The 26822-nt window shown below is 49.9% G+C and overlaps 47 non-coding genes across 47 annotated transcripts; all 47 read right to left on the bottom strand.

The window, feature by feature from the left end:
• Nucleotides 1-346: 346 nt before the first annotated feature.
• On the bottom strand, nt 347-428 carry trnal-aag (transfer RNA leucine (anticodon AAG)). Its single transcript has one exon. It is a non-coding gene; the product is annotated as a tRNA-Leu (tRNA).
• Nucleotides 429-795: 367 nt separating this feature from the next.
• Nucleotides 796-877, bottom strand: trnal-uag (transfer RNA leucine (anticodon UAG)). The gene has a single exon. It is a non-coding gene; the product is annotated as a tRNA-Leu (tRNA).
• A 379-nt stretch (nt 878-1256) lies between these two features.
• On the bottom strand, nt 1257-1338 carry trnal-aag (transfer RNA leucine (anticodon AAG)). The gene has a single exon. It is a non-coding gene; the product is annotated as a tRNA-Leu (tRNA).
• A 367-nt stretch (nt 1339-1705) lies between these two features.
• Nucleotides 1706-1787, bottom strand: trnal-uag (transfer RNA leucine (anticodon UAG)). Its single transcript has one exon. It is a non-coding gene; the product is annotated as a tRNA-Leu (tRNA).
• Nucleotides 1788-2166: 379 nt separating this feature from the next.
• trnal-aag (transfer RNA leucine (anticodon AAG)) lies at nt 2167-2248 on the bottom strand. The gene has a single exon. It is a non-coding gene; the product is annotated as a tRNA-Leu (tRNA).
• A 367-nt stretch (nt 2249-2615) lies between these two features.
• Nucleotides 2616-2697, bottom strand: trnal-uag (transfer RNA leucine (anticodon UAG)). The gene has a single exon. It is a non-coding gene; the product is annotated as a tRNA-Leu (tRNA).
• A 772-nt stretch (nt 2698-3469) lies between these two features.
• On the bottom strand, nt 3470-3551 carry trnal-uag (transfer RNA leucine (anticodon UAG)). The gene has a single exon. It is a non-coding gene; the product is annotated as a tRNA-Leu (tRNA).
• Nucleotides 3552-3930: 379 nt separating this feature from the next.
• On the bottom strand, nt 3931-4012 carry trnal-aag (transfer RNA leucine (anticodon AAG)). The gene has a single exon. It is a non-coding gene; the product is annotated as a tRNA-Leu (tRNA).
• Nucleotides 4013-4379: 367 nt separating this feature from the next.
• Nucleotides 4380-4461, bottom strand: trnal-uag (transfer RNA leucine (anticodon UAG)). The gene has a single exon. It is a non-coding gene; the product is annotated as a tRNA-Leu (tRNA).
• Nucleotides 4462-5289: 828 nt separating this feature from the next.
• Nucleotides 5290-5371, bottom strand: trnal-uag (transfer RNA leucine (anticodon UAG)). The gene has a single exon. It is a non-coding gene; the product is annotated as a tRNA-Leu (tRNA).
• A 379-nt stretch (nt 5372-5750) lies between these two features.
• trnal-aag (transfer RNA leucine (anticodon AAG)) lies at nt 5751-5832 on the bottom strand. The gene has a single exon. It is a non-coding gene; the product is annotated as a tRNA-Leu (tRNA).
• A 367-nt stretch (nt 5833-6199) lies between these two features.
• On the bottom strand, nt 6200-6281 carry trnal-uag (transfer RNA leucine (anticodon UAG)). The gene has a single exon. It is a non-coding gene; the product is annotated as a tRNA-Leu (tRNA).
• A 379-nt stretch (nt 6282-6660) lies between these two features.
• Nucleotides 6661-6742, bottom strand: trnal-aag (transfer RNA leucine (anticodon AAG)). Its single transcript has one exon. It is a non-coding gene; the product is annotated as a tRNA-Leu (tRNA).
• Nucleotides 6743-7109: 367 nt separating this feature from the next.
• On the bottom strand, nt 7110-7191 carry trnal-uag (transfer RNA leucine (anticodon UAG)). Its single transcript has one exon. It is a non-coding gene; the product is annotated as a tRNA-Leu (tRNA).
• Nucleotides 7192-7963: 772 nt separating this feature from the next.
• trnal-uag (transfer RNA leucine (anticodon UAG)) lies at nt 7964-8045 on the bottom strand. The gene has a single exon. It is a non-coding gene; the product is annotated as a tRNA-Leu (tRNA).
• Nucleotides 8046-8424: 379 nt separating this feature from the next.
• trnal-aag (transfer RNA leucine (anticodon AAG)) lies at nt 8425-8506 on the bottom strand. The gene has a single exon. It is a non-coding gene; the product is annotated as a tRNA-Leu (tRNA).
• A 367-nt stretch (nt 8507-8873) lies between these two features.
• trnal-uag (transfer RNA leucine (anticodon UAG)) lies at nt 8874-8955 on the bottom strand. The gene has a single exon. It is a non-coding gene; the product is annotated as a tRNA-Leu (tRNA).
• An 828-nt stretch (nt 8956-9783) lies between these two features.
• Nucleotides 9784-9865, bottom strand: trnal-uag (transfer RNA leucine (anticodon UAG)). The gene has a single exon. It is a non-coding gene; the product is annotated as a tRNA-Leu (tRNA).
• Nucleotides 9866-10244: 379 nt separating this feature from the next.
• On the bottom strand, nt 10245-10326 carry trnal-aag (transfer RNA leucine (anticodon AAG)). Its single transcript has one exon. It is a non-coding gene; the product is annotated as a tRNA-Leu (tRNA).
• A 367-nt stretch (nt 10327-10693) lies between these two features.
• Nucleotides 10694-10775, bottom strand: trnal-uag (transfer RNA leucine (anticodon UAG)). The gene has a single exon. It is a non-coding gene; the product is annotated as a tRNA-Leu (tRNA).
• A 379-nt stretch (nt 10776-11154) lies between these two features.
• Nucleotides 11155-11236, bottom strand: trnal-aag (transfer RNA leucine (anticodon AAG)). The gene has a single exon. It is a non-coding gene; the product is annotated as a tRNA-Leu (tRNA).
• An 828-nt stretch (nt 11237-12064) lies between these two features.
• Nucleotides 12065-12146, bottom strand: trnal-aag (transfer RNA leucine (anticodon AAG)). The gene has a single exon. It is a non-coding gene; the product is annotated as a tRNA-Leu (tRNA).
• A 367-nt stretch (nt 12147-12513) lies between these two features.
• Nucleotides 12514-12595, bottom strand: trnal-uag (transfer RNA leucine (anticodon UAG)). The gene has a single exon. It is a non-coding gene; the product is annotated as a tRNA-Leu (tRNA).
• An 828-nt stretch (nt 12596-13423) lies between these two features.
• On the bottom strand, nt 13424-13505 carry trnal-uag (transfer RNA leucine (anticodon UAG)). Its single transcript has one exon. It is a non-coding gene; the product is annotated as a tRNA-Leu (tRNA).
• Nucleotides 13506-13884: 379 nt separating this feature from the next.
• Nucleotides 13885-13966, bottom strand: trnal-aag (transfer RNA leucine (anticodon AAG)). The gene has a single exon. It is a non-coding gene; the product is annotated as a tRNA-Leu (tRNA).
• A 367-nt stretch (nt 13967-14333) lies between these two features.
• On the bottom strand, nt 14334-14415 carry trnal-uag (transfer RNA leucine (anticodon UAG)). The gene has a single exon. It is a non-coding gene; the product is annotated as a tRNA-Leu (tRNA).
• A 379-nt stretch (nt 14416-14794) lies between these two features.
• trnal-aag (transfer RNA leucine (anticodon AAG)) lies at nt 14795-14876 on the bottom strand. The gene has a single exon. It is a non-coding gene; the product is annotated as a tRNA-Leu (tRNA).
• Nucleotides 14877-15243: 367 nt separating this feature from the next.
• trnal-uag (transfer RNA leucine (anticodon UAG)) lies at nt 15244-15325 on the bottom strand. The gene has a single exon. It is a non-coding gene; the product is annotated as a tRNA-Leu (tRNA).
• Nucleotides 15326-15704: 379 nt separating this feature from the next.
• Nucleotides 15705-15786, bottom strand: trnal-aag (transfer RNA leucine (anticodon AAG)). Its single transcript has one exon. It is a non-coding gene; the product is annotated as a tRNA-Leu (tRNA).
• Nucleotides 15787-16614: 828 nt separating this feature from the next.
• trnal-aag (transfer RNA leucine (anticodon AAG)) lies at nt 16615-16696 on the bottom strand. Its single transcript has one exon. It is a non-coding gene; the product is annotated as a tRNA-Leu (tRNA).
• Nucleotides 16697-17063: 367 nt separating this feature from the next.
• trnal-uag (transfer RNA leucine (anticodon UAG)) lies at nt 17064-17145 on the bottom strand. Its single transcript has one exon. It is a non-coding gene; the product is annotated as a tRNA-Leu (tRNA).
• Nucleotides 17146-17524: 379 nt separating this feature from the next.
• On the bottom strand, nt 17525-17606 carry trnal-aag (transfer RNA leucine (anticodon AAG)). Its single transcript has one exon. It is a non-coding gene; the product is annotated as a tRNA-Leu (tRNA).
• An 828-nt stretch (nt 17607-18434) lies between these two features.
• Nucleotides 18435-18516, bottom strand: trnal-aag (transfer RNA leucine (anticodon AAG)). Its single transcript has one exon. It is a non-coding gene; the product is annotated as a tRNA-Leu (tRNA).
• An 828-nt stretch (nt 18517-19344) lies between these two features.
• trnal-aag (transfer RNA leucine (anticodon AAG)) lies at nt 19345-19426 on the bottom strand. The gene has a single exon. It is a non-coding gene; the product is annotated as a tRNA-Leu (tRNA).
• A 367-nt stretch (nt 19427-19793) lies between these two features.
• trnal-uag (transfer RNA leucine (anticodon UAG)) lies at nt 19794-19875 on the bottom strand. The gene has a single exon. It is a non-coding gene; the product is annotated as a tRNA-Leu (tRNA).
• Nucleotides 19876-20254: 379 nt separating this feature from the next.
• Nucleotides 20255-20336, bottom strand: trnal-aag (transfer RNA leucine (anticodon AAG)). Its single transcript has one exon. It is a non-coding gene; the product is annotated as a tRNA-Leu (tRNA).
• An 828-nt stretch (nt 20337-21164) lies between these two features.
• trnal-aag (transfer RNA leucine (anticodon AAG)) lies at nt 21165-21246 on the bottom strand. The gene has a single exon. It is a non-coding gene; the product is annotated as a tRNA-Leu (tRNA).
• Nucleotides 21247-21613: 367 nt separating this feature from the next.
• trnal-uag (transfer RNA leucine (anticodon UAG)) lies at nt 21614-21695 on the bottom strand. The gene has a single exon. It is a non-coding gene; the product is annotated as a tRNA-Leu (tRNA).
• Nucleotides 21696-22074: 379 nt separating this feature from the next.
• Nucleotides 22075-22156, bottom strand: trnal-aag (transfer RNA leucine (anticodon AAG)). Its single transcript has one exon. It is a non-coding gene; the product is annotated as a tRNA-Leu (tRNA).
• Nucleotides 22157-22523: 367 nt separating this feature from the next.
• On the bottom strand, nt 22524-22605 carry trnal-uag (transfer RNA leucine (anticodon UAG)). Its single transcript has one exon. It is a non-coding gene; the product is annotated as a tRNA-Leu (tRNA).
• A 379-nt stretch (nt 22606-22984) lies between these two features.
• trnal-aag (transfer RNA leucine (anticodon AAG)) lies at nt 22985-23066 on the bottom strand. Its single transcript has one exon. It is a non-coding gene; the product is annotated as a tRNA-Leu (tRNA).
• Nucleotides 23067-23433: 367 nt separating this feature from the next.
• trnal-uag (transfer RNA leucine (anticodon UAG)) lies at nt 23434-23515 on the bottom strand. The gene has a single exon. It is a non-coding gene; the product is annotated as a tRNA-Leu (tRNA).
• Nucleotides 23516-23894: 379 nt separating this feature from the next.
• Nucleotides 23895-23976, bottom strand: trnal-aag (transfer RNA leucine (anticodon AAG)). The gene has a single exon. It is a non-coding gene; the product is annotated as a tRNA-Leu (tRNA).
• Nucleotides 23977-24804: 828 nt separating this feature from the next.
• On the bottom strand, nt 24805-24886 carry trnal-aag (transfer RNA leucine (anticodon AAG)). Its single transcript has one exon. It is a non-coding gene; the product is annotated as a tRNA-Leu (tRNA).
• A 367-nt stretch (nt 24887-25253) lies between these two features.
• On the bottom strand, nt 25254-25335 carry trnal-uag (transfer RNA leucine (anticodon UAG)). The gene has a single exon. It is a non-coding gene; the product is annotated as a tRNA-Leu (tRNA).
• A 379-nt stretch (nt 25336-25714) lies between these two features.
• trnal-aag (transfer RNA leucine (anticodon AAG)) lies at nt 25715-25796 on the bottom strand. The gene has a single exon. It is a non-coding gene; the product is annotated as a tRNA-Leu (tRNA).
• An 828-nt stretch (nt 25797-26624) lies between these two features.
• On the bottom strand, nt 26625-26706 carry trnal-aag (transfer RNA leucine (anticodon AAG)). Its single transcript has one exon. It is a non-coding gene; the product is annotated as a tRNA-Leu (tRNA).
• Nucleotides 26707-26822: the final 116 nt, after the last annotated feature.

The following is a 26822-nucleotide window of genomic DNA, read 5'->3' as shown; positions in this document are numbered from 1 at the left end:
AAACAGAAGGGGGCGTAACACGCGAGCTAGAGAATCTCAGTCAAGTCATCTATTGGCAGATGCAGACAAAGAAGCGCTAGATTCCTAAGACTTCGGACTGGCCGACGCGGCTTTATGGTTTGCTTTATACGGCCGCCTGCTTTTTGGGCATTCTTTTGATGTGATCTCCGTTGGTTCGGCCAGCTTGGGCCATCCTACGCCCTTTGAATATTGGAGAACTTGAAGGAATTGAAGAAACGTCAAGCCGACTCTTCCAAGTTGCTGCTGTTGAAAAGAGCAACAGAGGGCGCCAAGTTGAGTATAAGCTGCTCAACAGCTTGGATGGTGGTTTCTTCAAAACCTTCTTTGGCAGCGGTGGGATTTGAACCCACGCCTCCGAAGAGACTGGAGCCTTAATCCAGCGCCTTAGACCGCTCGGCCACGCTACCGGCTTCGTGTGGCTTTCGCACTGCAATGGCAACGGCATAGTTTATCCACTTGGACGCTAAAATGTCTGCTTTTCTTCTTCTATCGGCGGACATATTTGGGGTCAACCTCGTGCCGCACTGCATTGGTGAGAACAATATAACTTTTGAGATCATTTACTAAGCAACTGATCTTTTACAAAAATTAATAAAACAGACGCCCAGTGAACACAGAGGATGTGGAAATCAGTCTAACAAAAGCCCACCACAAGGACATCTGCCGTTCATTGATACTACACCAACATCGTACACGCAAGGTCTTGCCACAGACATTTTCAACATGGCGCTTTTCCAAGGATGGACCGAGCCAACATCTTCACAAAAGCTTCGCTGGCAGTGGTGGGATTCGAACCCACGCCTCCACAGAGACTGGAGCCTAAATCCAGCGCCTTCGACCACTCGGCCACACTACCTCCGAGAAGCCCCGGCCCTCTTATTCCTAGCCAAAACAGAAGGGGGCGTAACACACGAGCTAGAGAATCTCAGTCAAGTCATCTATTGGCAGATGCAGACAAAGAAGCGCTAGATTCCTAAGACTTCGGACTGGCCGACGCGGCTTTATGGTTTGCTTTATACGGCCGCCTGCGTGTTGGGCATTCTTTTGATGTGTTCTCCGTTGGTTCGGCCAGCTTGGGCCATCCTACGCCCTTTGAATATTGGAGAACTTGAAGGAATTGAAGAAACGTCAAGCCGACTCTTCCAAGTTGCTGCTGTTGAAAAGAGCAACAGAGGGTGCCAAGTTGAGTATAAGCTGCTCAACAGCTTGGATGGTGGTTTCTTCAAAACCTTCTTTGGCAGCGGTGGGATTTGAACCCACGCCTCCGAAGAGACTGGAGCCTTAATCCAGCGCCTTAGACCGCTCGGCCACGCTACCGGCTTCGTGCGGCTTTCGCACTGCAATGGCAACGGCATAGTTTATCCACTTGGACGCTAAAGTGTCTGCTTTTCTTCTTCTATCGGCGGACATATTTGGGGTCAACCTCGTGCCGCACTGCATTGGTGAGAACAATATAACTTTTGAGATCATTTACTAAGCAACTGATCTTTTACAAAAATTAATAAAACAGACGCCCAGTGAACACAGAGGATGTGGAAATCAGTCTAACAAAAGCCCACCACAAGGACATCTGCCGTTCATTGATACTACACCAACATCGTACACGCAAGGTCTTGCCACAGACATTTTCAACATGGCGCTTTTCCAAGGATGGACCGAGCCAACATCTTCACAAAAGCTTCGCTGGCAGTGGTGGGATTCGAACCCACGCCTCCACAGAGACTGGAGCCTAAATCCAGCGCCTTCGACCACTCGGCCACACTACCTCCTACAAGCCCCGGCCCTCTTATTCCTAGCCAAAACAGAAGGGGGCGTAACACGCGAGCTAGAGAATCTCAGTCAAGTCATCTATTGGCAGATGCAGACAAAGAAGCGCTAGATTCCTAAGACTTCGGACTGGCCGACGCGGCTTTATGGTTTGCTTTATACGGCCGCCTGCGTGTTGGGCATTCTTTTGATGTGTTCTCCGTTGGTTCGGCCAGCTTGGGCCATCCTACGCCCTTTGAATATTGGAGAACTTGAAGGAATTGAAGAAACGTCAAGCCGACTCTTCCAAGTTGCTGCTGTTGAAAAGAGCAACAGAGGGCGCCAAGTTGAGTATAAGCTGCTCAACAGCTTGGATGGTGGTTTCTTCAAAACCTTCTTTGGCAGCGGTGGGATTTGAACCCACGCCTCCGAAGAGACTGGAGCCTTAATCCAGCGCCTTAGACCGCTCGGCCACGCTACCGGCTTCGTGCGGCTTTCGCACTGCAATGGCAACGGCATAGTTTATCCACTTGGACGCTAAAGTGTCTGCTTTTCTTCTTCTATCGGCGGACATATTTGGGGTCAACCTCGTGCCGCACTGCATTGGTGAGAACAATATAACTTTTGAGATCATTTACTAAGCAACTGATCTTTTACAAAAATTAATAAAACAGATGCCCAGTGAACACAGAGGATGTGGAAATCAGTCTAACAAAAGCCCACCACAAGGACATCTGCCGTTCATTGATACTACACGAACATCGTACACGCAAGGTCTTGCCACAGACATTTTCAACATGGCGCTTTTCCAAGGACGGAACGAGCCAACATCTTCACAAAAGCTTCGCTGGCAGTGGTGGGATTCGAACCCACGCCTCCACAGAGACTGGAGCCTAAATCCAGCGCCTTCGACCACTCGGCCACACTACCTCCGAGAAGCCCCGGCCCTCTTATTCCTAGCCAAAACAGAAGGGGGCGTAACACGCGAGCTAGAGAATCTCAGTCAAGTCATCTATTGGCAGATGCAGACAAAGAAGCGCTAGATTCCTAAGACTTCGGACTGGCCGACGCGGCTTTATGGTTTGCTTTATACGGCCGCCTGCGTGTTGGGCATTCTTTTGATGTGATCTCCGTTGGTTCGGCCAGCTTGGGCCATCCTACGCCCTTTGAATATTGGAGAACTTGAAGGAATTGAAGAAACGTCAAGCCGACTCTTCCAAGTTGCTGCTGTTGAAAAGAGCAACAGAGGGCGCCAAGTTGAGTATAAGCTGCTCAACAGCTTGGATGGTGGTTTCTTCAAAACCTTCTTTGGCAGCGGTGGGATTTGAACCCACGCCTCCGAAGAGGCTTTCGCACTGCAATGGCAACGGCATAGTTTATCCACTTGGTCGCTAAAGTGTCTGCTTTTCTTCTTCTATCGGCGGACATATTTGGGGTCAACCTCGTGCCGCACTGCATTGGTGAGAACAATATAACTTTTGAGATCATTTACTAAGCAACTGATCTTTTACAAAAATTAATAAAACAGACGCCCAGTGAACACAGAGGATGTGAAAATCAGTCTAACAAAAGCCCACCACAAGGACATCTGCCGTTCATTGATACTACACCAACATCGTACACGCAAGGTCTTGCCACAGACATTTTCAACATGGCGCTTTTCCAAGGATGGACCGAGCCAACATCTTCACAAAAGCTTCGCTGGCAGTGGTGGGATTCGAACCCACGCCTCCACAGAGACTGGAGCCTAAATCCAGCGCCTTCGACCACTCGGCCACACTACCTCCGAGAAGCCCCGGCCCTCTTATTCCTAGCCAAAACAGAAGGGGGCGTAACACGCGAGCTAGAGAATCTCAGTCAAGTCATCTATTGGCAGATGCAGACAAAGAAGCGCTAGATTCCTAAGACTTCGGACTGGCCGACGCGGCTTTATGGTTTGCTTTATACGGCCGCCTGCGTGTTGGGCATTCTTTTGATGTGATCTCCGTTGGTTCGGCCAGCTTGGGCCATCCTACGCCCTTTGAATATTGGAGAACTTGAAGGAATTGAAGAAACGTCAAGCCGACTCTTCCAAGTTGCTGCTGTTGAAAAGAGCAACAGAGGGCGCCAAGTTGAGTATAAGCTGCTCAACAGCTTGGATGGTGGTTTCTTCAAAACCTTCTTTGGCAGCGGTGGGATTTGAACCCACGCCTCCGAAGAGACTGGAGCCTTAATCCAGCGCCTTAGACCGCTCGGCCACGCTACCGGCTTCGTGCGGCTTTCGCACTGCAATGGCAACGGCATAGTTTATCCACTTGGACGCTAAAGTGTCTGCTTTTCTTCTTCTATCGGCGGACATATTTGGGGTCAACCTCGTGCCGCACTGCATTGGTGAGAACAATATAACTTTTGAGATCATTTACTAAGCAACTGATCTTTTACAAAAATTAATAAAACAGACGCCCAGTGAACACAGAGGATGTGGAAATCAGTCTAACAAAAGCCCACCACAAGGACATCTGCCGTTCATTGATACTACACCAACATCGTACACGCAAGCTCTTGCCACAGACATTTTCAACATGGCGCTTTTCCAAGGATGGACCGAGCCAACATCTTCACAAAAGCTTCGCTGGCAGTGGTGGGATTCGAACCCACGCCTCCACAGAGACTGGAGCCTAAATCCAGCGCCTTCGACCACTCGGCCACACTACCTCCGAGAAGCCCCGGCCCTCTTATTCCTAGCCAAAACAGAAGGGGGCGTAACACGCGAGCTAGAGAATCTCAGTCAAGTCATCTATTGGCAGATGCAGACAAAGAAGCGCTAGATTCCTAAGACTTCGGACTGGCCGACGCGGCTTTATGGTTTGCTTTATACGGCCGCCTGCGTGTTGGGCATTCTTTTGATGTGTTCTCCGTTGGTTCGGCCAGCTTGGGCCATCCTACGCCCTTTGAATATTGGAGAACTTGAAGGAATTGAAGAAACGTCAAGCCGACTCTTCCAAGTTGCTGCTGTTGAAAAGAGCAACAGAGGGTGCCAAGTTGAGTATAAGCTGCTCAACAGCTTGGATGGTGGTTTCTTCAAAACCTTCTTTGGCAGCGGTGGGATTTGAACCCACGCCTCCGAAGAGACTGGAGCCTTAATCCAGCACCTTAGACCGCTCGGCCACGCTACCGGCTTCGTGTGGCTTTCGCACTGCAATGGCAACGGCATAGTTTATCCACTTGGACGCTAAAGTGTCTGCTTTTCTTCTTCTATCGGCGGACATATTTGGGGTCAACCTCGTGCCGCACTGCATTGGTGAGAACAATATAACTTTTGAGATCATTTACTAAGCAACTGATCTTTTACAAAAATTAATAAAACAGACGCCCAGTGAACACAGAGGATGTGGAAATCAGTCTAACAAAAGCCCACCACAAGGACATCTGCCGTTCATTGATACTACACCAACATCGTACACGCAAGCTCTTGCCACAGACATTTTCAACATGGTGCTTTTCCAAGGATGGACCGAGCCAACATCTTCACAAAAGCTTCGCTGGCAGTGGTGGGATTCGAACCCACGCCTCCACAGAGACTGGAGCCTAAATCCAGCGCCTTCGACCACTCGGCCACACTACCTCCGAGAAGCCCCGGCCCTCTTATTCCTAGCCAAAACAGAAGGGGGCGTAACACGCGAGCTAGAGAATCTCAGTCAAGTCATCTATTGGCAGATGCAGACAAAGAAGCGCTAGATTCCTAAGACTTCGGACTGGCCGACGCGGCTTTATGGTTTGCTTTATACGGCCGCCTGCGTGTTGGGCATTCTTTTGATGTGTTCTCCGTTGGTTCGGCCAGCTTGGGCCATCCTACGCCCTTTGAATATTGGAGAACTTGAAGGAATTGAAGAAACGTCAAGCCGACTCTTCCAAGTTGCTGCTGTTGAAAAGAGCAACAGAGGGCGCCAAGTTGAGTATAAGCTGCTCAACAGCTTGGATGGTGGTTTCTTCAAAACCTTCTTTGGCAGCGGTGGGATTTGAACCCACGCCTCCGAAGAGACTGGAGCCTTAATCCAGCGCCTTAGACCGCTCGGCCACGCTACCGGCTTCGTGCGGCTTTCGCACTGCAATGGCAACGGCATAGTTTATCCACTTGGACGCTAAAGTGTCTGCTTTTCTTCTTCTATCGGCGGACATATTTGGGGTCAACCTCGTGCCGCACTGCATTGGTGAGAACAATATAACTTTTGAGATCATTTACTAAGCAACTGATCTTTTACAAAAATTAATAAAACAGACGCCCAGTGAACACAGAGGATGTGGAAATCAGTCTAACAAAAGCCCACCACAAGGACATCTGCCGTTCATTGATACGACACCAACATCGTACACGCAAGGTCTTGCCACAGACATTTTCAACATGGCGCTTTTCCAAGGATGGACCGAGCCAACATCTTCACAAAAGCTTCGCTGGCAGTGGTGGGATTCGAACCCACGCCTCCACAGAGACTGGAGCCTAAATCCAGCGCCTTCGACCACTCGGCCACACTACCTCCTACAAGCCCCGGCCCTCTTATTCCTAGCCAAAACAGAAGGGGGCGTAACACGCGAGCTAGAGAATCTCAGTCAAGTCATCTATTGGCAGATGCAGACTAAGAAGCGCTAGATTCCTAAGACTTCGGACTGGCCGACGCGGCTTTATGGTTTGCTTTATACGGCCGCCTGCGTGTTGGGCATTCTTTTGATGTGTTCTCCGTTGGTTCGGCCAGCTTGGGCCATCCTACGCCCTTTGAATATTGGAGAACTTGAAGGAATTGAAGAAACGTCAAGCCGACTCTTCCAAGTTGCTGCTGTTGAAAAGAGCAACAGAGGGCGCCAAGTTGAGTATAAGCTGCTCAACAGCTTGGATGGTGGTTTCTTCAAAACCTTCTTTGGCAGCGGTGGGATTTGAACCCACGCCTCCGAAGAGACTGGAGCCTTAATCCAGCGCCTTAGACCGCTCGGCCACGCTACCGGCTTCGTGCGGCTTTCGCACTGCAATGGCAACGGCATAGTTTATCCACTTGGACGCTAAAGTGTCTGCTTTTCTTCTTCTATCGGCGGACATATTTGGGGTCAACCTCGTGCCGCACTGCATTGGTGAGAACAATATAACTTTTGAGATCATTTACTAAGCAACTGATCTTTTACAAAAATTAATAAAACAGATGCCCAGTGAACACAGAGGATGTGGAAATCAGTCTAACAAAAGCCCACCACAAGGACATCTGCCGTTCATTGATACTACACCAACATCGTACACGCAAGGTCTTGCCACAGACATTTTCAACATGGCGCTTTTCCAAGGATGGAACGAGCCAACATCTTCACAAAAGCTTCGCTGGCAGTGGTGGGATTCGAACCCACGCCTCCACAGAGACTGGAGCCTAAATCCAGCGCCTTCGACCACTCGGCCACACTACCTCCGAGAAGCCTCGGCCCTCTTATTCCTAGCCAAAACAGAAGGGGGCGTAACACGCGAGCTAGAGAATCTCAGTCAAGTCATCTATTGGCAGATGCAGACAAAGAAGCGCTAGATTCCTAAGACTTCGGACTGGCCGACGCGGCTTTATGGTTTGCTTTATACGGCCGCCTGCGTGTTGGGCATTCTTTTGATGTGATCTCCGTTGGTTCGGCCAGCTTGGGCCATCCTACGCCCTTTGAATATTGGAGAACTTGAAGGAATTGAAGAAACGTCAAGCCGACTCTTCCAAGTTGCTGCTGTTGAAAAGAGCAACAGAGGGCGCCAAGTTGAGTATAAGCTGCTCAACAGCTTGGATGGTGGTTTCTTCAAAACCTTCTTTGGCAGCGGTGGGATTTGAACCCACGCCTCCGAAGAGGCTTTCGCACTGCAATGGCAACGGCATAGTTTATCCACTTGGTCGCTAAAGTGTCTGCTTTTCTTCTTCTATCGGCGGACATATTTGGGGTCAACCTCGTGCCGCACTGCATTGGTGAGAACAATATAACTTTTGAGATCATTTACTAAGCAACTGATCTTTTACAAAAATTAATAAAACAGACGCCCAGTGAACACAGAGGATGTGAAAATCAGTCTAACAAAAGCCCACCACAAGGACATCTGCCGTTCATTGATACTACACCAACATCGTACACGCAAGGTCTTGCCACAGACATTTTCAACATGGCGCTTTTCCAAGGATGGACCGAGCCAACATCTTCACAAAAGCTTCGCTGGCAGTGGTGGGATTCGAACCCACGCCTCCACAGAGACTGGAGCCTAAATCCAGCGCCTTCGACCACTCGGCCACACTACCTCCGAGAAGCCCCGGCCCTCTTATTCCTAGCCAAAACAGAAGGGGGCGTAACACGCGAGCTAGAGAATCTCAGTCAAGTCATCTATTGGCAGATGCAGACAAAGAAGCGCTAGATTCCTAAGACTTCGGACTGGCCGACGCGGCTTTATGGTTTGCTTTATACGGCCGCCTGCGTGTTGGGCATTCTTTTGATGTGATCTCCGTTGGTTCGGCCAGCTTGGGCCATCCTACGCCCTTTGAATATTGGAGAACTTGAAGGAATTGAAGAAACGTCAAGCCGACTCTTCCAAGTTGCTGCTGTTGAAAAGAGCAACAGAGGGCGCCAAGTTGAGTATAAGCTGCTCAACAGCTTGGATGGTGGTTTCTTCAAAACCTTCTTTGGCAGCGGTGGGATTTGAACCCACGCCTCCGAAGAGACTGGAGCCTTAATCCAGCGCCTTAGACCGCTCGGCCACGCTACCGGCTTCGTGCGGCTTTCGCACTGCAATGGCAACGGCATAGTTTATCCACTTGGACGCTAAAGTGTCTGCTTTTCTTCTTCTATCGGCGGACATATTTGGGGTCAACCTCGTGCCGCACTGCATTGGTGAGAACAATATAACTTTTGAGATCATTTACTAAGCAACTGATCTTTTACAAAAATTAATAAAACAGACGCCCAGTGAACACAGAGGATGTGGAAATCAGTCTAACAAAAGCCCACCACAAGGACATCTGCCGTTCATTGATACTACACCAACATCGTACACGCAAGCTCTTGCCACAGACATTTTCAACATGGCGCTTTTCCAAGGATGGACCGAGCCAACATCTTCACAAAAGCTTCGCTGGCAGTGGTGGGATTCGAACCCACGCCTCCACAGAGACTGGAGCCTAAATCCAGCGCCTTCGACCACTCGGCCACACTACCTCCGAGAAGCCCCGGCCCTCTTATTCCTAGCCAAAACAGAAGGGGGCGTAACACGCGAGCTAGAGAATCTCAGTCAAGTCATCTATTGGCAGATGCAGACAAAGAAGCGCTAGATTCCTAAGACTTCGGACTGGCCGACGCGGCTTTATGGTTTGCTTTATACGGCCGCCTGCGTGTTGGGCATTCTTTTGATGTGTTCTCCGTTGGTTCGGCCAGCTTGGGCCATCCTACGCCCTTTGAATATTGGAGAACTTGAAGGAATTGAAGAAACGTCAAGCCGACTCTTCCAAGTTGCTGCTGTTGAAAAGAGCAACAGAGGGTGCCAAGTTGAGTATAAGCTGCTCAACAGCTTGGATGGTGGTTTCTTCAAAACCTTCTTTGGCAGCGGTGGGATTTGAACCCACGCCTCCGAAGAGACTGGAGCCTTAATCCAGCACCTTAGACCGCTCGGCCACGCTACCGGCTTCGTGTGGCTTTCGCACTTCAATGGCAACGGCATAGTTTATCCACTTGGACGCTAAAGTGTCTGCTTTTCTTCTTCTATCGGCGGACATATTTGGGGTCAACCTCGTGCCGCACTGCATTGGTGAGAACAATATAACTTTTGAGATCATTTACTAAGCAACTGATCTTTTACAAAAATTAATAAAACAGACGCCCAGTGAACACAGAGGATGTGGAAATCAGTCTAACAAAAGCCCACCACAAGGACATCTGCCGTTCATTGATACTACACCAACATCGTACACGCAAGCTCTTGCCACAGACATTTTCAACATGGTGCTTTTCCAAGGATGGACCGAGCCAACATCTTCACAAAAGCTTCGCTGGCAGTGGTGGGATTCGAACCCACGCCTCCACAGAGACTGGAGCCTAAATCCAGCGCCTTCGACCACTCGGCCACACTACCTCCGAGAAGCCCCGGCCCTCTTATTCCTAGCCAAAACAGAAGGGGGCGTAACACGCGAGCTAGAGAATCTCAGTCAAGTCATCTATTGGCAGATGCAGACAAAGAAGCGCTAGATTCCTAAGACTTCGGACTGGCCGACGCGGCTTTATGGTTTGCTTTATACGGCCGCCTGCGTGTTGGGCATTCTTTTGATGTGTTCTCCGTTGGTTCGGCCAGCTTGGGCCATCCTACGCCCTTTGAATATTGGAGAACTTGAAGGAATTGAAGAAACGTCAAGCCGACTCTTCCAAGTTGCTGCTGTTGAAAAGAGCAACAGAGGGCGCCAAGTTGAGTATAAGCTGCTCAACAGCTTGGATGGTGGTTTCTTCAAAACCTTCTTTGGCAGCGGTGGGATTTGAACCCACGCCTCCGAAGAGACTGGAGCCTTAATCCAGCGCCTTAGACCGCTCGGCCACGCTACCGGCTTTGTATGGCTTTCGCACTGCAATGGCAACGGCATAGTTTATCCACTTGGACGCTAAAGTGTCTGCTTTTCTTCTTCTATCGGCGGACATATTTGGGGTCAACCTCGTGCCGCACTGCATTGGTGAGAACAATATAACTTTTGAGATCATTTACTAAGCAACTGATCTTTTACAAAAATTAATAAAACAGACGCCCAGTGAACACAGAGGATGTGGAAATCAGTCTAACAAAAGCCCAACACAAGGACATCTGCCGTTCATTGATACTACACCAACATCGTACACGCAAGCTCTTGCCACAGACATTTTCAACATGGCGCTTTTCCAAGGATGGACCGAGCCAACATCTTCACAAAAGCTTCGCTGGCAGTGGTGGGATTCGAACCCACGCCTCCACAGAGACTGGAGCCTAAATCCAGCGCCTTCGACCACTCGGCCACACTACCGCCGAGAAGCCCCGGCCCTCTTATTCCTAGCCAAAACAGAAGGGGGCGTAACACGCGAGCTAGAGAATCTCAGTCAAGTCATCTATTGGCAGATACAGACAAAGAAGCGCTAGATTCCTAAGACTTCGGACTGGCCGACGCGGCTTTATGGTTTGCTTTATACGGCCGCCTGCGTGTTGGGCATTCTTTTGATGTGTTCTCCGTTGGTTCGGCCAGCTTGGGCCATCCTACGCCCTTTGAATATTGGAGAACTTGAAGGAATTGAAGAAACGTCAAGCCGACTCTTCCAAGTTGCTGCTGTTGAAAAGAGCAACAGAGGGCGCCAAGTTGAGTATAAGCTGCTCAACAGCTTGGATGGTGGTTTCTTCAAAACCTTCTTTGGCAGCGGTGGGATTTGAACCCACGCCTCCGAAGAGACTGGAGCCTTAATCCAGCGCCTTAGACCGCTCGGCCACGCTACCGGCTTCGTGCGGCTTTCGCACTGCAATGGCAACGGCATAGTTTATCCACTTGGACGCTAAAGTGTCTGCTTTTCTTCTTCTATCGGCGGACATATTTGGGGTCAACCTCGTGCCGCACTGCATTGGTGAGAACAATATAACTTTTGAGATCATTTACTAAGCAACTGATCTTTTACAAAAATTAATAAAACAGACGCCCAGTGAACACAGAGGATGTGGGAATCAGTCTAACAAAAGCCCACCACAAGGACATCTGCCGTTCATTGATACTACACCAACATCGTACACGCAAGCTCTTGCCACAGACATTTTCAACATGGCGCTTTTCCAAGGATGGACCGAGCCAACATCTTCACAAAAGCTTCGCTGGCAGTGGTGGGATTCAAACCCACGCCTCCACAGAGACTGGAGCCTAAATCCAGCGCCTTCGACCACTCGGCCACACTACCTCCGAGAAGCCCCGGCCCTCTTATTCCTAGCCAAAACAGAAGGGGGCGTAACACGTGAGCTAGAGAATCTCAGTCAAGTCATCTATTGGCAGATGCAGACAAAGAAGCGCTAGATTCCTAAGACTTCGGACTGGCCGACGCGGCTTTATGGTTTGCTTTATACGGCCGCCTGCGTGTTGGGCATTCTTTTGATGTGTTCTCCGTTGGTTCGGCCAGCTTGGGCCATCCTACGCCCTTTGAATATTGGAGAACTTGAAGGAATTGAAGAAACGTCAAGCCGACTCTTCCAAGTTGCTGCTGTTGAAAAGAGCAACAGAGGGCGCCAATTTGAGTATAAGCTGCTCAACAGCTTGGATGGTGGTTTCTTCAAAACCTTCTTTGGCAGCGGTGGGATTTGAACCCACGCCTCCGAAGAGACTGGAGCCTTAATCCAGCGCCTTAGACCGCTCGGCCACGCTACCGGCTTCGTGCGGCTTTCGCACTGCAATGGCAACGGCATAGTTTATCCACTTGGACGCTAAAGTGTCTGCTTTTCTTCTTCTATCGGCGGACATATTTGGGGTCAACCTCGTGCCGCACTGCATTGGTGAGAACAATATAACTTTTGAGATCATTTACTAAGCAACTGATCTTTTACAAAAATTAATAAAACAGACGCGCAGTGAACACAGAGGATGTGGAAATCAGTCTAACAAAAGCCCACCACAAGGACATCTGCCGTTCATTGATACTACACCAACATCGTACACGCAAGCTCTTGCCACAGACATTTTCAACATGGCGCTTTTCCAAGGATGGACCGAGCCAACATCTTCACAAAAGCTTCGCTGGCAGTGGTGGGATTCGAACCCACGCCTCCACAGAGACTGGAGCCTAAATCCAGCGCCTTCGACCACTCGGCCACACTACCGCCGAGAAGCCCCGGCCCTCTTATTCCTAGCCAAAACAGAAGGGGGCGTAACACGCGAGCTAGAGAATCTCAGTCAAGTCATCTATTGGCAGATGCAGACTAAGAAGCGCTAGATTCCTAAGACTTCGGACTGGCCGACGCGGCTTTATGGTTTGCTTTATACGGCCGCCTGCGTGTTGGGCATTCTTTTGATGTGTTCTCCGTTGGTTCGGCCAGCTTGGGCCATCCTACGCCCTTTGAATATTGGAGAACTTGAAGGAATTGAAGAAACGTCAAGCCGACTCTTCCAAGTTGCTGCTGTTGAAAAGAGCAACAGAGGGCGCCAATTTGAGTATAAGCTGCTCAACAGCTTGGATGGTGGTTTCTTCAAAACCTTCTTTGGCAGCGGTGGGATTTGAACCCACGCCTCCGAAGAGACTGGAGCCTTAATCCAGCGCCTTAGACCGCTAGGCCACGCTACCGGCTTCGTGCGGCTTTCGCACTGCAATGGCAACGGCATAGTTTATCCACTTGGACGCTAAAGTGTCTGCTTTTCTTCTTCTATCGGCGGACATATTTGGGGTCAACCTCGTGCCGCACTGCATTGGTGAGAACAATATAACTTTTGAGATCATTTACTAAGCAACTGATCTTTTACAAAAATTAATAAAACAGACGCCCAGTGAACACAGAGGATGTGGAAATCAGTCTAACAAAAGCCCACCACAAGGACATCTGCTGTTTATTGATACTACACCAACATCGTACACGCAAGGTCTTGCCACAGACATTTTCAACATGGCGCTTTTCCAAGGATGGACCGAGCCAACATCTTCACAAAAGCTTCGCTGGCAGTGGTGGGATTCGAACCCACGCCTCCACAGAGACTGGAGCCTAAATCCAGCGCCTTCGACCACTCGGCCACACTACCGCCGAGAAGGCCCGGCTCTCTTATTCCTAGCCAAAACAGAAGGGGGCGTAACACGCGAGCTAGAGAATCTCAGTCAAGTCATCTATTGGCAGATGCAGACAAAGAAGCGCTAGATTCCTAAGACTTCGGACTGGCCGACGCGGCTTTATGGTTTGCTTTATACGGCCGCCTGCGTGTTGGGCATTCTTTTGATGTGTTCTCCGTTGGTTCGGCCAGCTTGGGCCATCCTACGCCCTTTGAATATTGGAGAACTTGAAGGAATTGAAGAAACGTCAAGCCGACTCTTCCAAGTTGCTGCTGTTGAAAAGAGCAACAGAGGGCGCCAATTTGAGTATAAGCTGCTCAACAGCTTGGATGGTGGTTTCTTCAAAACCTTCTTTGGCAGCGGTGGGATTTGAACCCACGCCTCCGAAGAGACTGGAGCCTTAATCCAGCGCCTTAGACCGCTCGGCCACGCTACCGGCTTCGTGCGGCTTTCGCACTGCAATGGCAACGGCATAGTTTATCCACTTGGACGCTAAAGTGTCTGCTTTTCTTCTTCTATCGGCGGACATATTTGGGGTCAACCTCGTGCCGCACTGCATTGGTGAGAACAATATAACTTTTGAGATCATTTACTAAGCAACTGATCTTTTACAAAAATTAATAAAACAGACGCCCAGTGAACACAGAGGATGTGGAAATCAGTCTAACAAAAGCCCACCACAAGGACATCTGCCGTTCATTGATACTACACCAACATCGTACACGCAAGCTCTTGCCACAGACATTTTCAACATGGCGCTTTTCCAAGGATGGACCGAGCCAACATCTTCACAAAAGCTTCGCTGGCAGTGGTGGGATTCGAACCCACGCCTCCACAGAGACTGGAGCCTAAATCCAGCGCCTTCGACCACTCGGCCACACTACCGCCGAGAAGCCCCGGCCCTCTTATTCCTAGCCAAAACAGAAGGGGGCGTAACACGCGAGCTAGAGAATCTCAGTCAAGTCATCTATTGGCAGATACAGACAAAGAAGCGCTAGATTCCTAAGACTTCGGACTGGCCGACGCGGCTTTATGGTTTGCTTTATACGGCCGCCTGCGTGTTGGGCATTCTTTTGATGTGTTCTCCGTTGGTTCGGCCAGCTTGGGCCATCCTACGCCCTTTGAATATTGGAGAACTTGAAGGAATTGAAGAAACGTCAAGCCGACTCTTCCAAGTTGCTGCTGTTGAAAAGAGCAACAGAGGGCGCCAAGTTGAGTATAAGCTGCTCAACAGCTTGGATGGTGGTTTCTTCAAAACCTTCTTTGGCAGCGGTGGGATTTGAACCCACGCCTCCGAAGAGACTGGAGCCTTAATCCAGCGCCTTAGACCGCTCGGCCACGCTACCGGCTTCGTGCGGCTTTCGCACTGCAATGGCAACGGCATAGTTTATCCACTTGGACGCTAAAGTGTCTGCTTTTCTTCTTCTATCGGCGGACATATTTGGGGTCAACCTCGTGCCGCACTGCATTGGTGAGAACAATATAACTTTTGAGATCATTTACTAAGCAACTGATCTTTTACAAAAATTAATAAAACAGACGCCCAGTGAACACAGAGGATGTGGAAATCAGTCTAACAAAAGCCCACCACAAGGACATCTGCCGTTCATTGAAACTACACCAACATCGTACACGCAAGCTCTTGCCACAGACATTTTCAACATGGCGCTTTTCCAAGGATGGACCGAGCCAACATCTTCACAAAAGCTTCGCTGGCAGTGGTGGGATTCGAACCCACGCCTCCACAGAGACTGGAGCCTAAATCCAGCGCCTTCGACCACTCGGCCACACTACCGCCGAGAAGCCCCGGCCCTCTTATTCCTAGCCAAAACAGAAGGGGGCGTAACACGCGAGCTAGAGAATCTCAGTCAAGTCATCTATTGGCAGATACAGACAAAGAAGCGCTAGATTCCTAAGACTTCGGACTGGCCGACGCGGCTTTATGGTTTGCTTTATACGGCCGCCTGCGTGTTGGGCATTCTTTTGATGTGTTCTCCGTTGGTTCGGCCAGCTTGGGCCATCCTACGCCCTTTGAATATTGGAGAACTTGAAGGAATTGAAGAAACGTCAAGCCGACTCTTCCAAGTTGCTGCTGTTGAAAAGAGCAACAGAGGGCGCCAAGTTGAGTATAAGCTGCTCAACAGCTTGGATGGTGGTTTCTTCAAAACCTTCTTTGGCAGCGGTGGGATTTGAACCCACGCCTCCGAAGAGACTGGAGCCTTAATCCAGCGCCTTAGACCGCTCGGCCACGCTACCGGCTTCGTGCGGCTTTCGCACTGCAATGGCAACGGCATAGTTTATCCACTTGGACGCTAAAGTGTCTGCTTTTCTTCTTCTATCGGCGGACATATTTGGGGTCAACCTCGTGCCGCACTGCATTGGTGAGAACAATATAACTTTTGAGATCATTTACTAAGCAACTGATCTTTTACAAAAATTAATAAAACAGACGCCCAGTGAACACAGAGGATGTGGAAATCAGTCTAACAAAAGCCCACCACAAGGACATCTGCCGTTCATTGATACTACACCAACATCGTACACGCAAGCTCTTGCCACAGACATTTTCAACATGGCGCTTTTCCAAGGATGGACCGAGCCAACATCTTCACAAAAGCTTCGCTGGCAGTGGTGGGATTCGAACCCACGCCTCCACAGAGACTGGAGCCTAAATCCAGTGCCTTCGACCACTCGGCCACACTACCTCCGAGAAGCCCCGGCTCTCTTATTCCTAGCCAAAACAGAAGGGGGCGTAACACGCGAGCTAGAGAATCTCAGTCAAGTCATCTATTGGCAGATGCAGACAAAGAAGCGCTAGATTCCTAAGACTTCGGACTGGCCGACGCGGCTTTATGGTTTGCTTTATACGGCCGCCTGCGTGTTGGGCATTCTTTTGTTGTGTTCTCCGTTGGTTCGGCCAGCTTGGGCCATCCTACGCCCTTTGAATATTGGAGAACTTGAAGGAATTGAAGAAACGTCAAGCCGACTCTTCCAAGTTGCTGCTGTTGAAAAGAGCAACAGAGGGCGCCAAGTTGAGTATAAGCTGCTCAACAGCTTGGATGGTGGTTTCTTCAAAACCTTCTTTGGCAGCGGTGGGATTTGAACCCACGCCTCCGAAGAGACTGGAGCCTTAATCCAGCGCCTTAGACCGCTCGGCCACGCTACCGGCTTCGTGCGGCTTTCGCACTGCAATGGCAACGGCATAGTTTATCCACTTGGACGCTAAAGTGTCTGCTTTTCTTCTTCTATCGGCGGACATATTTGGGGTCAACCTCGTGCCGCACTGCATTGGTGAGAACAATATAACTTTTGAGATCATTTACTAAGCAACTGATCTTTTACAAAAATTAATAAAACAGATGCCCAGTGAACACAGAGGATGTGGAAATCAGTCTAACAAAAGCCCACTACAAGGACATCTGCCGTTCATTGAAACTACACCAACATCGTACACGCAAGCTCTTGCCACAGACATTTTCAACATGGCGCTTTTCCAAGGATGGACCGAGCCAACATCTTCACAAAAGCTTCGCTGGCAGTGGTGGGATTCGAACCCACGCCTCCACAGAGACTGGAGCCTAAATCCAGCGCCTTCGACCACTCGGCCACACTACCGCCGAGAAGCCCCGGCCCTCTTATTCCTAGCCAAAACAGAAGGGGGCGTAACACGCGAGCTAGAGAATCTCAGTCAAGTCATCTATTGGCAGATACAGACAAAGAAGCGCTAGATTCCTAAGACTTCGGACTGGCCGACGCGGCTTTATGGTTTGCTTTATACGGCCGCCTGCGTGTTGGGCATTCTTTTGATGTGTTCTCCGTTGGTTCGGCCAGCTTGGGCCATCCTACGCCCTTTGAATATTGGAGAACTTGAAGGAATTGAAGAAACGTCAAGCCGACTCTTCCAAGTTGCTGCTGTTGAAAAGAGCAACAGAGGGCGCCAAGTTGAGTATAAGCTGCTCAACAGCTTGGATGGTGGTTTCTTCAAAACCTTCTTTGGCAGCGGTGGGATTTGAACCCACGCCTCCGAAGAGACTGGAGCCTTAATCCAGCGCCTTAGACCGCTCGGCCACGCTACCGGCTTCGTGCGGCTTTCGCACTGCAATGGCAACGGCATAGTTTATCCACTTGGACGCTAAAGTGTCTGCTTTTCTTCTTCTATCGGCGGACATATTTGGGGTCAACCTCGTGCCGCACTGCATTGGTGAGAACAATATAACTTTTGAGATCATTTACTAAGCAACTGATCTTTTACAAAAATTAATAAAACAGACGCCCAGTGAACACAGAGGATGTGGAAATCAGTCTAACAAAAGCCCACCACAAGGACATCTGCCGTTCATTGATACTACACCAACATCGTACACGCAAGCTCTTGCCACAGACATTTTCAACATGGCGCTTTTCCAAGGATGGACCGAGCCAACATCTTCACAAAAGCTTCGCTGGCAGTGGTGGGATTCGAACCCACGCCTCCACAGAGACTGGAGCCTAAATCCAGTGCCTTCGACCACTCGGCCACACTACCTCCGAGAAGCCCTGGCTCTCTTATTCCTAGCCAAAACAGAAGGGGGCGTAACACGCGAGCTAGAGAATCTCAGTCAAGTCATCTATTGGCAGATGCAGACAAAGAAGCGCTAGATTCCTAAGACTTCGGACTGGCCGACGCGGCTTTATGGTTTGCTTTATACGGCCGCCTGCGTGTTGGGCATTCTTTTGTTGTGTTCTCCGTTGGTTCGGCCAGCTTGGGCCATCCTACGCCCTTTGAATATTGGAGAACTTGAAGGAATTGAAGAAACGTCAAGCCGACTCTTCCAAGTTGCTGCTGTTGAAAAGAGCAACAGAGGGCGCCAAGTTGAGTATAAGCTGCTCAACAGCTTGGATGGTGGTTTCTTCAAAACCTTCTTTGGCAGCGGTGGGATTTGAACCCACGCCTCCGAAGAGACTGGAGCCTTAATCCAGCGCCTTAGACCGCTCGGCCACGCTACCGGCTTCGTGCGGCTTTCGCACTGCAATGGCAACGGCATAGTTTATCCACTTGGACGCTAAAGTGTCTGCTTTTCTTCTTCTATCGGCGGACATATTTGGGGTCAACCTCGTGCCGCACTGCATTGGTGAGAACAATATAACTTTTGAGATCATTTACTAAGCAACTGATCTTTTACAAAAATTAATAAAACAGATGCCCAGTGAACACAGAGGATGTGGAAATCAGTCTAACAAAAGCCCACTACAAGGACATCTGCCGTTCATTGAAACTACACCAACATCGTACACGCAAGCTCTTGCCACAGACATTTTCAACATGGCGCTTTTCCAAGGATGGACCGAGCCAACATCTTCACAAAAGCTTCGCTGGCAGTGGTGGGATTCAAACCCACGCCTCCACAGAGACTGGAGCCTAAATCCAGCGCCTTCGACCACTCGGCCACACTACCTCCGAGAAGCCCCGGCCCTCTTATTCCTAGCCAAAACAGAAGGGGGCGTAACACGCGAGCTAGAGAATCTCAGTCAAGTCATCTATTGGCAGATGCAGACAAAGAAGCGCTAGATTCCTAAGACTTCGGACTGGCCGACGCGGCTTTATGGTTTGCTTTATACGGCCGCCTGCGTGTTGGGCATTCTTTTGATGTGTTCTCCGTTGGTTCGGCCAGCTTGGGCCATCCTACGCCCTTTGAATATTGGAGAACTTGAAGGAATTGAAGAAACGTCAAGCCGACTCTTCCAAGTTGCTGCTGTTGAAAAGAGCAACAGAGGGCGCCAATTTGAGTATAAGCTGCTCAACAGCTTGGATGGTGGTTTCTTCAAAACCTTCTTTGGCAGCGGTGGGATTTGAACCCACGCCTCCGAAGAGACTGGAGCCTTAATCCAGCGCCTTAGACCGCTCGGCCACGCTACCGGCTTCGTGCGGCTTTCGCACTGCAATGGCAACGGCATAGTTTATCCACTTGGACGCTAAAGTGTCTGCTTTTCTTCTTCTATCGGCGGACATATTTGGGGTCAACCTCGTGCCGCACTGCATTGGTGAGAACAATATAACTTTTGAGATCATTTACTAAGCAACTGATCTTTTACAAAAATTAATAAAACAGACGCCCAGTGAACACAGAGGATGTGGAAATCAGTCTAACAAAAGCCCACCACAAGGACATCTGCCGTTCATTGATACTACACCAACATCGTACACGCAAGCTCTTGCCACAGACATTTTCAACATGGCGCTTTTCCAAGGATGGACCGAGCCAACATCTTCACAAAAGCTTCGCTGGCAGTGGTGGGATTCGAACCCACGCCTCCACAGAGACTGGAGCCTAAATCCAGCGCCTTCGACCACTCGGCCACACTACCGCCGAGAAGCCCCGGCCCTCTTATTCCTAGCCAAAACAGAAGGGGGCGTAACACGCGAGCTAGAGAATCTCAGTCAAGTCATCTATTGGCAGATACAGACAAAGAAGCGCTAGATTCCTAAGACTTCGGACTGGCCGACGCGGCTTTATGGTTTGCTTTATACGGCCGCCTGCGTGTTGGGCATTCTTTTGATGTGTTCTCCGTTGGTTCGGCCAGCTTGGGCCATCCTACGCCCTTTGAATATTGGAGAACTTGAAGGAATTGAAGAAACGTCAAGCCGACTCTTCCAAGTTGCTGCTGTTGAAAAGAGCAACAGAGGGCGCCAAGTTGAGTATAAGCTGCTCAACAGCTTGGATGGTGGTTTCTTCAAAACCTTCTTTGGCAGCGGTGGGATTTGAACCCACGCCTCCGAAGAGACTGGAGCCTTAATCCAGCGCCTTAGACCGCTCGGCCACGCTACCGGCTTCGTGCGGCTTTCGCACTGCAATGGCAACGGCATAGTTTATCCACTTGGACGCTAAAGTGTCTGCTTTTCTTCTTCTATCGGCGGACATATTTGGGGTCAACCTCGTGCCGCACTGCATTGGTGAGAACAATATAACTTTTGAGATCATTTACTAAGCAACTGATCTTTTACAAAAATTAATAAAACAGACGCCCAGTGAACACAGAGGATGTGGAAATCAGTCTAACAAAAGCCCACCACAAGGACATCTGCCGTTCATTGATACTACACCAACATCGTACACGCAAGCTCTTGCCACAGACATTTTCAACATGGCGCTTTTCCAAGGATGGACCGAGCCAACATCTTCACAAAAGCTTCGCTGGCAGTGGTGGGATTCGAACCCACGCCTCCACAGAGACTGGAGCCTAAATCCAGTGCCTTCGACCACTCGGCCACACTACCTCCGAGAAGCCCCGGCTCTCTTATTCCTAGCCAAAACAGAAGGGGGCGTAACACGCGAGCTAGAGAATCTCAGTCAAGTCATCTATTGGCAGATGCAGACAAAGAAGCGCTAGATTCCTAAGACTTCGGACTGGCCGACGCGGCTTTATGGTTTGCTTTATACGGCCGCCTGCGTGTTGGGCATTCTTTTGTTGTGTTCTCCGTTGGTTCGGCCAGCTTGGGCCATCCTACGCCCTTTGAATATTGGAGAACTTGAAGGAATTGAAGAAACGTCAAGCCGACTCTTCCAAGTTGCTGCTGTTGAAAAGAGCAACAGAGGGCGCCAAGTTGAGTATAAGCTGCTCAACAGCTTGGATGGTGGTTTCTTCAAAACCTTCTTTGGCAGCGGTGGGATTTGAACCCACGCCTCCGAAGAGACTGGAGCCTTAATCCAGCGCCTTAGACCGCTCGGCCACGCTACCGGCTTCGTGCGGCTTTCGCACTGCAATGGCAACGGCATAGTTTATCCACTTGGACGCTAAAGTGTCTGCTTTTCTTCTTCTATCGGCGGACATATTTGGGGTCAACCTCGTGCCGCACTGCATTGGTGAGAACAATATAACTTTTGAGATCATTTACTAAGCAACTGATCTTTTACAAAAATTAATAAAACAGATGCCCAGTGAACACAGAGGATGTGGAAATCAGTCTAACAAAAGCCCACTACAAGGACATCTGCCGTTCATTGAAACTACACCAACATCGTACACGCAAGCTCTTGCCACAGACATTTTCAACATGGCGCTTTTCCAAGGATGGACCGAGCCAACATCTTCACAAAAGCTTCGCTGGCAGTGGTGGGATTCGAACCCACGCCTCCACAGAGACTGGAGCCTAAATCCAGCGCCTTCGACCACTCGGCCACACTACCTCCGAGAAGCCCCGGCCCTCTTATTCCTAGCCAAAACAGAAGGGGGCGTAACACGCGAGCTAGAGAATCTCAGTCAAGTCATCTATTGGCAGATGCAGACAAAGAAGCGCTAGATTCCTAAGACTTCGGACTGGCCGACGCGGCTTTATGGTTTGCTTTATACGGCCGCCTGCGTGTTGGGCATTCTTTTGATGTGTTCTCCGTTGGTTCGGCCAGCTTGGGCCATCCTACGCCCTTTGAATATTGGAGAACTTGAAGGAATTGAAGAAACGTCAAGCCGACTCTTCCAAGTTGCTGCTGTTGAAAAGAGCAACAGAGGGCGCCAAGTTGAGTATAAGCTGCTCAACAGCTTGGATGGTGGTTTCTTCAAAACCTTCTTTGGCAGCGGTGGGATTTGAACCCACGCCTCCGAAGAGACTGGAGCCTTAATCCAGCGCCTTAGACCGCTCGGCCACGCTACCGGCTTCGTGCGGCTTTCGCACTGCAATGGCAACGGCATAGTTTATCCACTTGGACGCTAAAGTGTCTGCTTTTCTTCTTCTATCGGCGGACATATTTGGGGTCAACCTCGTGCCGCACTGCATTGGTGAGAACAATATAACTTTTGAGATCATTTACTAAGCAACTGATCTTTTACAAAAATTAATAAAACAGATGCCCAGTGAACACAGAGGATGTGGAAATCAGTCTAACAAAAGCCCACTACAAGGACATCTGCCGTTCATTGAAACTACACCAACATCGTACACGCAAGCTCTTGCCACAGACATTTTCAACATGGCGCTTTTCCAAGGATGGACCGAGCCAACATCTTCACAAAAGCTTCGCTGGCAGTGGTGGGATTCGAACCCACGCCTCCACAGAGACTGGAGCCTAAATCCAGCGCCTTCGACCACTCGGCCACACTACCTCCGAGAAGCCCCGGCCCTCTTATTCCTAGCCAAAACAGAAGGGGGCGTAACACGCGAGCTAGAGAATCTCAGTCAAGTCATCTATTGGCAGATGCAGACAAAGAAGCGCTAGATTCCTAAGACTTCGGACTGGCCGACGCGGCTTTATGGTTTGCTTTATACGGCCGCCTGCGTGTTGGGCATTCTTTTGATGTGTTCTCCGTTGGTTCGGCCAGCTTGGGCCATCCTACGCCCTTTGAATATTGGAGAACTTGAAGGAATTGAAGAAACGTCAAGCCGACTCTTCCAAGTTGCTGCTGTTGAAAAGAGCAACAGAGGGCGCCAATTTGAGTATAAGCTGCTCAACAGCTTGGATGGTGGTTTCTTCAAAACCTTCTTTGGCAGCGGTGGGATTTGAACCCACGCCTCCGAAGAGACTGGAGCCTTAATCCAGCGCCTTAGACCGCTCGGCCACGCTACCGGCTTCGTGCGGCTTTCGCACTGCAATGGCAACGGCATAGTTTATCCACTTGGACGCTAAAGTGTCTGCTTTTCTTCTTCTATCGGCGGACATATTTGGGGTCAACCTCGTGCCGCACTGCATTGGTGAGAACAATATAACTTTTGAGATCATTTACTAAGCAACTGATCTTTTACAAAAATTAATAAAACAGACGCCCAGTGAACACAGAGGATGTGGAAATCAGTCTAACAAAAGCCCACCACAAGGACATCTGCCGTTCATTGATACTACACCAACATCGTACACGCAAGCTCTTGCCACAGACATTTTCAACATGGCGCTTTTCCAAGGATGGACCGAGCCAACATCTTCACAAAAGCTTCGCTGGCAGTGGTGGGATTCGAACCCACGCCTCCACAGAGACTGGAGCCTAAATCCAGCGCCTTCGACCACTCGGCCACACTACCGCCGAGAAGCCCCGGCCCTCTTATTCCTAGCCAAAACAGAAGGGGGCGTAACACGCGAGCTAGAGAATCTCAGTCAAGTCATCTATTGGCAGATACAGACAAAGAAGCGCTAGATTCCTAAGACTTCGGACTGGCCGACGCGGCTTTATGGTTTGCTTTATACGGCCGCCTGCGTGTTGGGCATTCTTTTGATGTGTTCTCCGTTGGTTCGGCCAGCTTGGGCCATCCTACGCCCTTTGAATATTGGAGAACTTGAAGGAATTGAAGAAACGTCAAGCCGACTCTTCCAAGTTGCTGCTGTTGAAAAGAGCAACAGAGGGCGCCAAGTTGAGTATAAGCTGCTCAACAGCTTGGATGGTGGTTTCTTCAAAACCTTCTTTGGCAGCGGTGGGATTTGAACCCACGCCTCCGAAGAGACTGGAGCCTTAATCCAGCGCCTTAGACCGCTCGGCCACGCTACCGGCTTCGTGCGGCTTTCGCACTGCAATGGCAACGGCATAGTTTATCCACTTGGACGCTAAAGTGTCTGCTTTTCTTCTTCTATCGGCGGACATATTTGGGGTCAACCTCGTGCCGCACTGCATTGGTGAGAACAATATAACTTTTGAGATCATTTACTAAGCAACTGATCTTTTACAAAAATTAATAAAACAGACGCCCAGTGAACACAGAGGATGTGGAAATCAGTCTAACAAAAGCCCACCACAAGGACATCTGCCGTTCATTGATACTACACCAACATCGTACACGCAAGCTCTTGCCACAGACATTTTCAACATGGCGCTTTTCCAAGGATGGACCGAGCCAACATCTTCACAAAAGCTTCGCTGGCAGTGGTGGGATTCGAACCCACGCCTCCACAGAGACTGGAGCCTAAATCCAGTGCCTTCGACCACTCGGCCACACTACCTCCGAGAAGCCCCGGCTCTCTTATTCCTAGCCAAAACAGAAGGGGGCGTAACACGCGAGCTAGAGAATCTCAGTCAAGTCATCTATTGGCAGATGCAGACAAAGAAGCGCTAGATTCCTAAGACTTCGGACTGGCCGACGCGGCTTTATGGTTTGCTTTATACGGCCGCCTGCGTGTTGGGCATTCTTTTGTTGTGTTCTCCGTTGGTTCGGCCAGCTTGGGCCATCCTACGCCCTTTGAATATTGGAGAACTTGAAGGAATTGAAGAAACGTCAAGCCGACTCTTCCAAGTTGCTGCTGTTGAAAAGAGCAACAGAGGGCGCCAAGTTGAGTATAAGCTGCTCAACAGCTTGGATGGTGGTTTCTTCAAAACCTTCTTTGGCAGCGGTGGGATTTGAACCCACGCCTCCGAAGAGACTGGAGCCTTAATCCAGCGCCTTAGACCGCTCGGCCACGCTACCGGCTTTGTGCGGCTTTCGCACTGCAATGGCAACGGCATAGTTTATCCACTTGGACGCTAAAGTGTCTGCTTTTCTTCTTCTATCGGCGGACATATTTGGGGTCAACCTCGTGCCGCACTGCATTGGTGAGAACAATATAACTTTTGAGATCATTTACTAAGCAACTGATCTTTTACAAAAATTAATAAAACAGATGCCCAGTGAACACAGAGGATGTGGAAATCAGTCTAACAAAAGCCCACTACAAGGACATCTGCCGTTCATTGAAACTACACCAACATCGTACACGCAAGCTCTTGCCACAGACATTTTCAACATGGCGCTTTTCCAAGGATGGACCGAGCCAACATCTTCACAAAAGCTTCGCTGGCAGTGGTGGGATTCGAACCCACGCCTCCACAGAGACTGGAGCCTAAATCCAGCGCCTTCGACCACTCGGCCACACTACCTCCGAGAAGCCCCGGCCCTCTTATTCCTAGCCAAAACAGAAGGGGGCGTAACACGCGAGCTAGAGAATCTCAGTCAAGTCATCTATTGGCAGATGCAGACAAAGAAGCGCTAGATTCCTAAGACTTCGGACTGGCCGACGCGGCTTTATGGTTTGCTTTATACGGCCGCCTGCGTGTTGGGCATTCTTTTGATGTGTTCTCCGTTGGTTCGGCCAGCTTGGGCCATCCTACGCCCTTTGAATATTGGAGAACTTGAAGGAATTGAAGAAACGTCAAGCCGACTCTTCCAAGTTGCTGCTGTTGAAAAGAGCAACAGAGGGCGCCAATTTGAGTATAAGCTGCTCAACAGCTTGGATGGTGGTTTCTTCAAAACCTTCTTTGGCAGCGGTGGGATTTGAACCCACGCCTCCGAAGAGACTGGAGCCTTAATCCAGCGCCTTAGACCGCTCGGCCACGCTACCGGCTTCGTGCGGCTTTCGCACTGCAATGGCAACGGCATAGTTTATCCACTTGGACGCTAAAGTGTCTGCTTTTCTTCTTCTATCGGCGGACATATTTGGGGTCAACCTCGTGCCGCACTGCATTGGTGAGAACAATATAACTTTTGAGATCATTTACTAAGCAACTGATCTTTTACAAAAATTAATAAAACAGACGCCCAGTGAACACAGAGGATGTGGAAATCAGTCTAACAAAAGCCCACCACAAGGACATCTGCCGTTCATTGATACTACACCAACATCGTACACGCAAGCTCTTGCCACAGACATTTTCAACATGGCGCTTTTCCAAGGATGGACCGAGCCAACATCTTCACAAAAGCTTCGCTGGCAGTGGTGGGATTCGAACCCACGCCTCCACAGAGACTGGAGCCTAAATCCAGTGCCTTCGACCACTCGGCCACACTACCTCCGAGAAGCCCCGGCTCTCTTATTCCTAGCCAAAACAGAAGGGGGCGTAACACGCGAGCTAGAGAATCTCAGTCAAGTCATCTATTGGCAGATGCAGACAAAGAAGCGCTAGATTCCTAAGACTTCGGACTGGCCGACGCGGCTTTATGGTTTGCTTTATACGGCCGCCTGCGTGTTGGGCATTCTTTTGATGTGTTCTCCGTTGGTTCGGCCAGCTTGGGCCATCCTACGCCCTTTGAATATTGGAGAACTTGAAGGAATTGAAGAAACGTCAAGCCGACTCTTCCAAGTTGCTGCTGTTGAAAAGAGCAACAGAGGGCGCCAAGTTGAGTATAAGCTGCTCAACAGCTTGGATGGTGGTTTCTTCAAAACCTTCTTTGGCAGCGGTGGGATTTGAACCCACGCCTCCGAAGAGACTGGAGCCTTAATCCAGCGCCTTAGACCGCTCGGCCACGCTACCGGCTTCGTACGGCTTTCGCACTGCAATGGCAACGGCATAGTTTATCCACTTGGACGCTAAAGTGTCTGCTTTTCTTCTTCTATCGGCGGACATATTTGGGGTCAACCTCGTGCCGC

The sequence above is a fragment of the Hoplias malabaricus genome, chromosome 3 (assembly GCF_029633855.1).
Source record: "Hoplias malabaricus isolate fHopMal1 chromosome 3, fHopMal1.hap1, whole genome shotgun sequence".
Taxonomy (NCBI): domain Eukaryota; kingdom Metazoa; phylum Chordata; class Actinopteri; order Characiformes; family Erythrinidae; genus Hoplias; species Hoplias malabaricus.
This window is presented reverse-complemented; position numbering and strand designations above follow the sequence as displayed.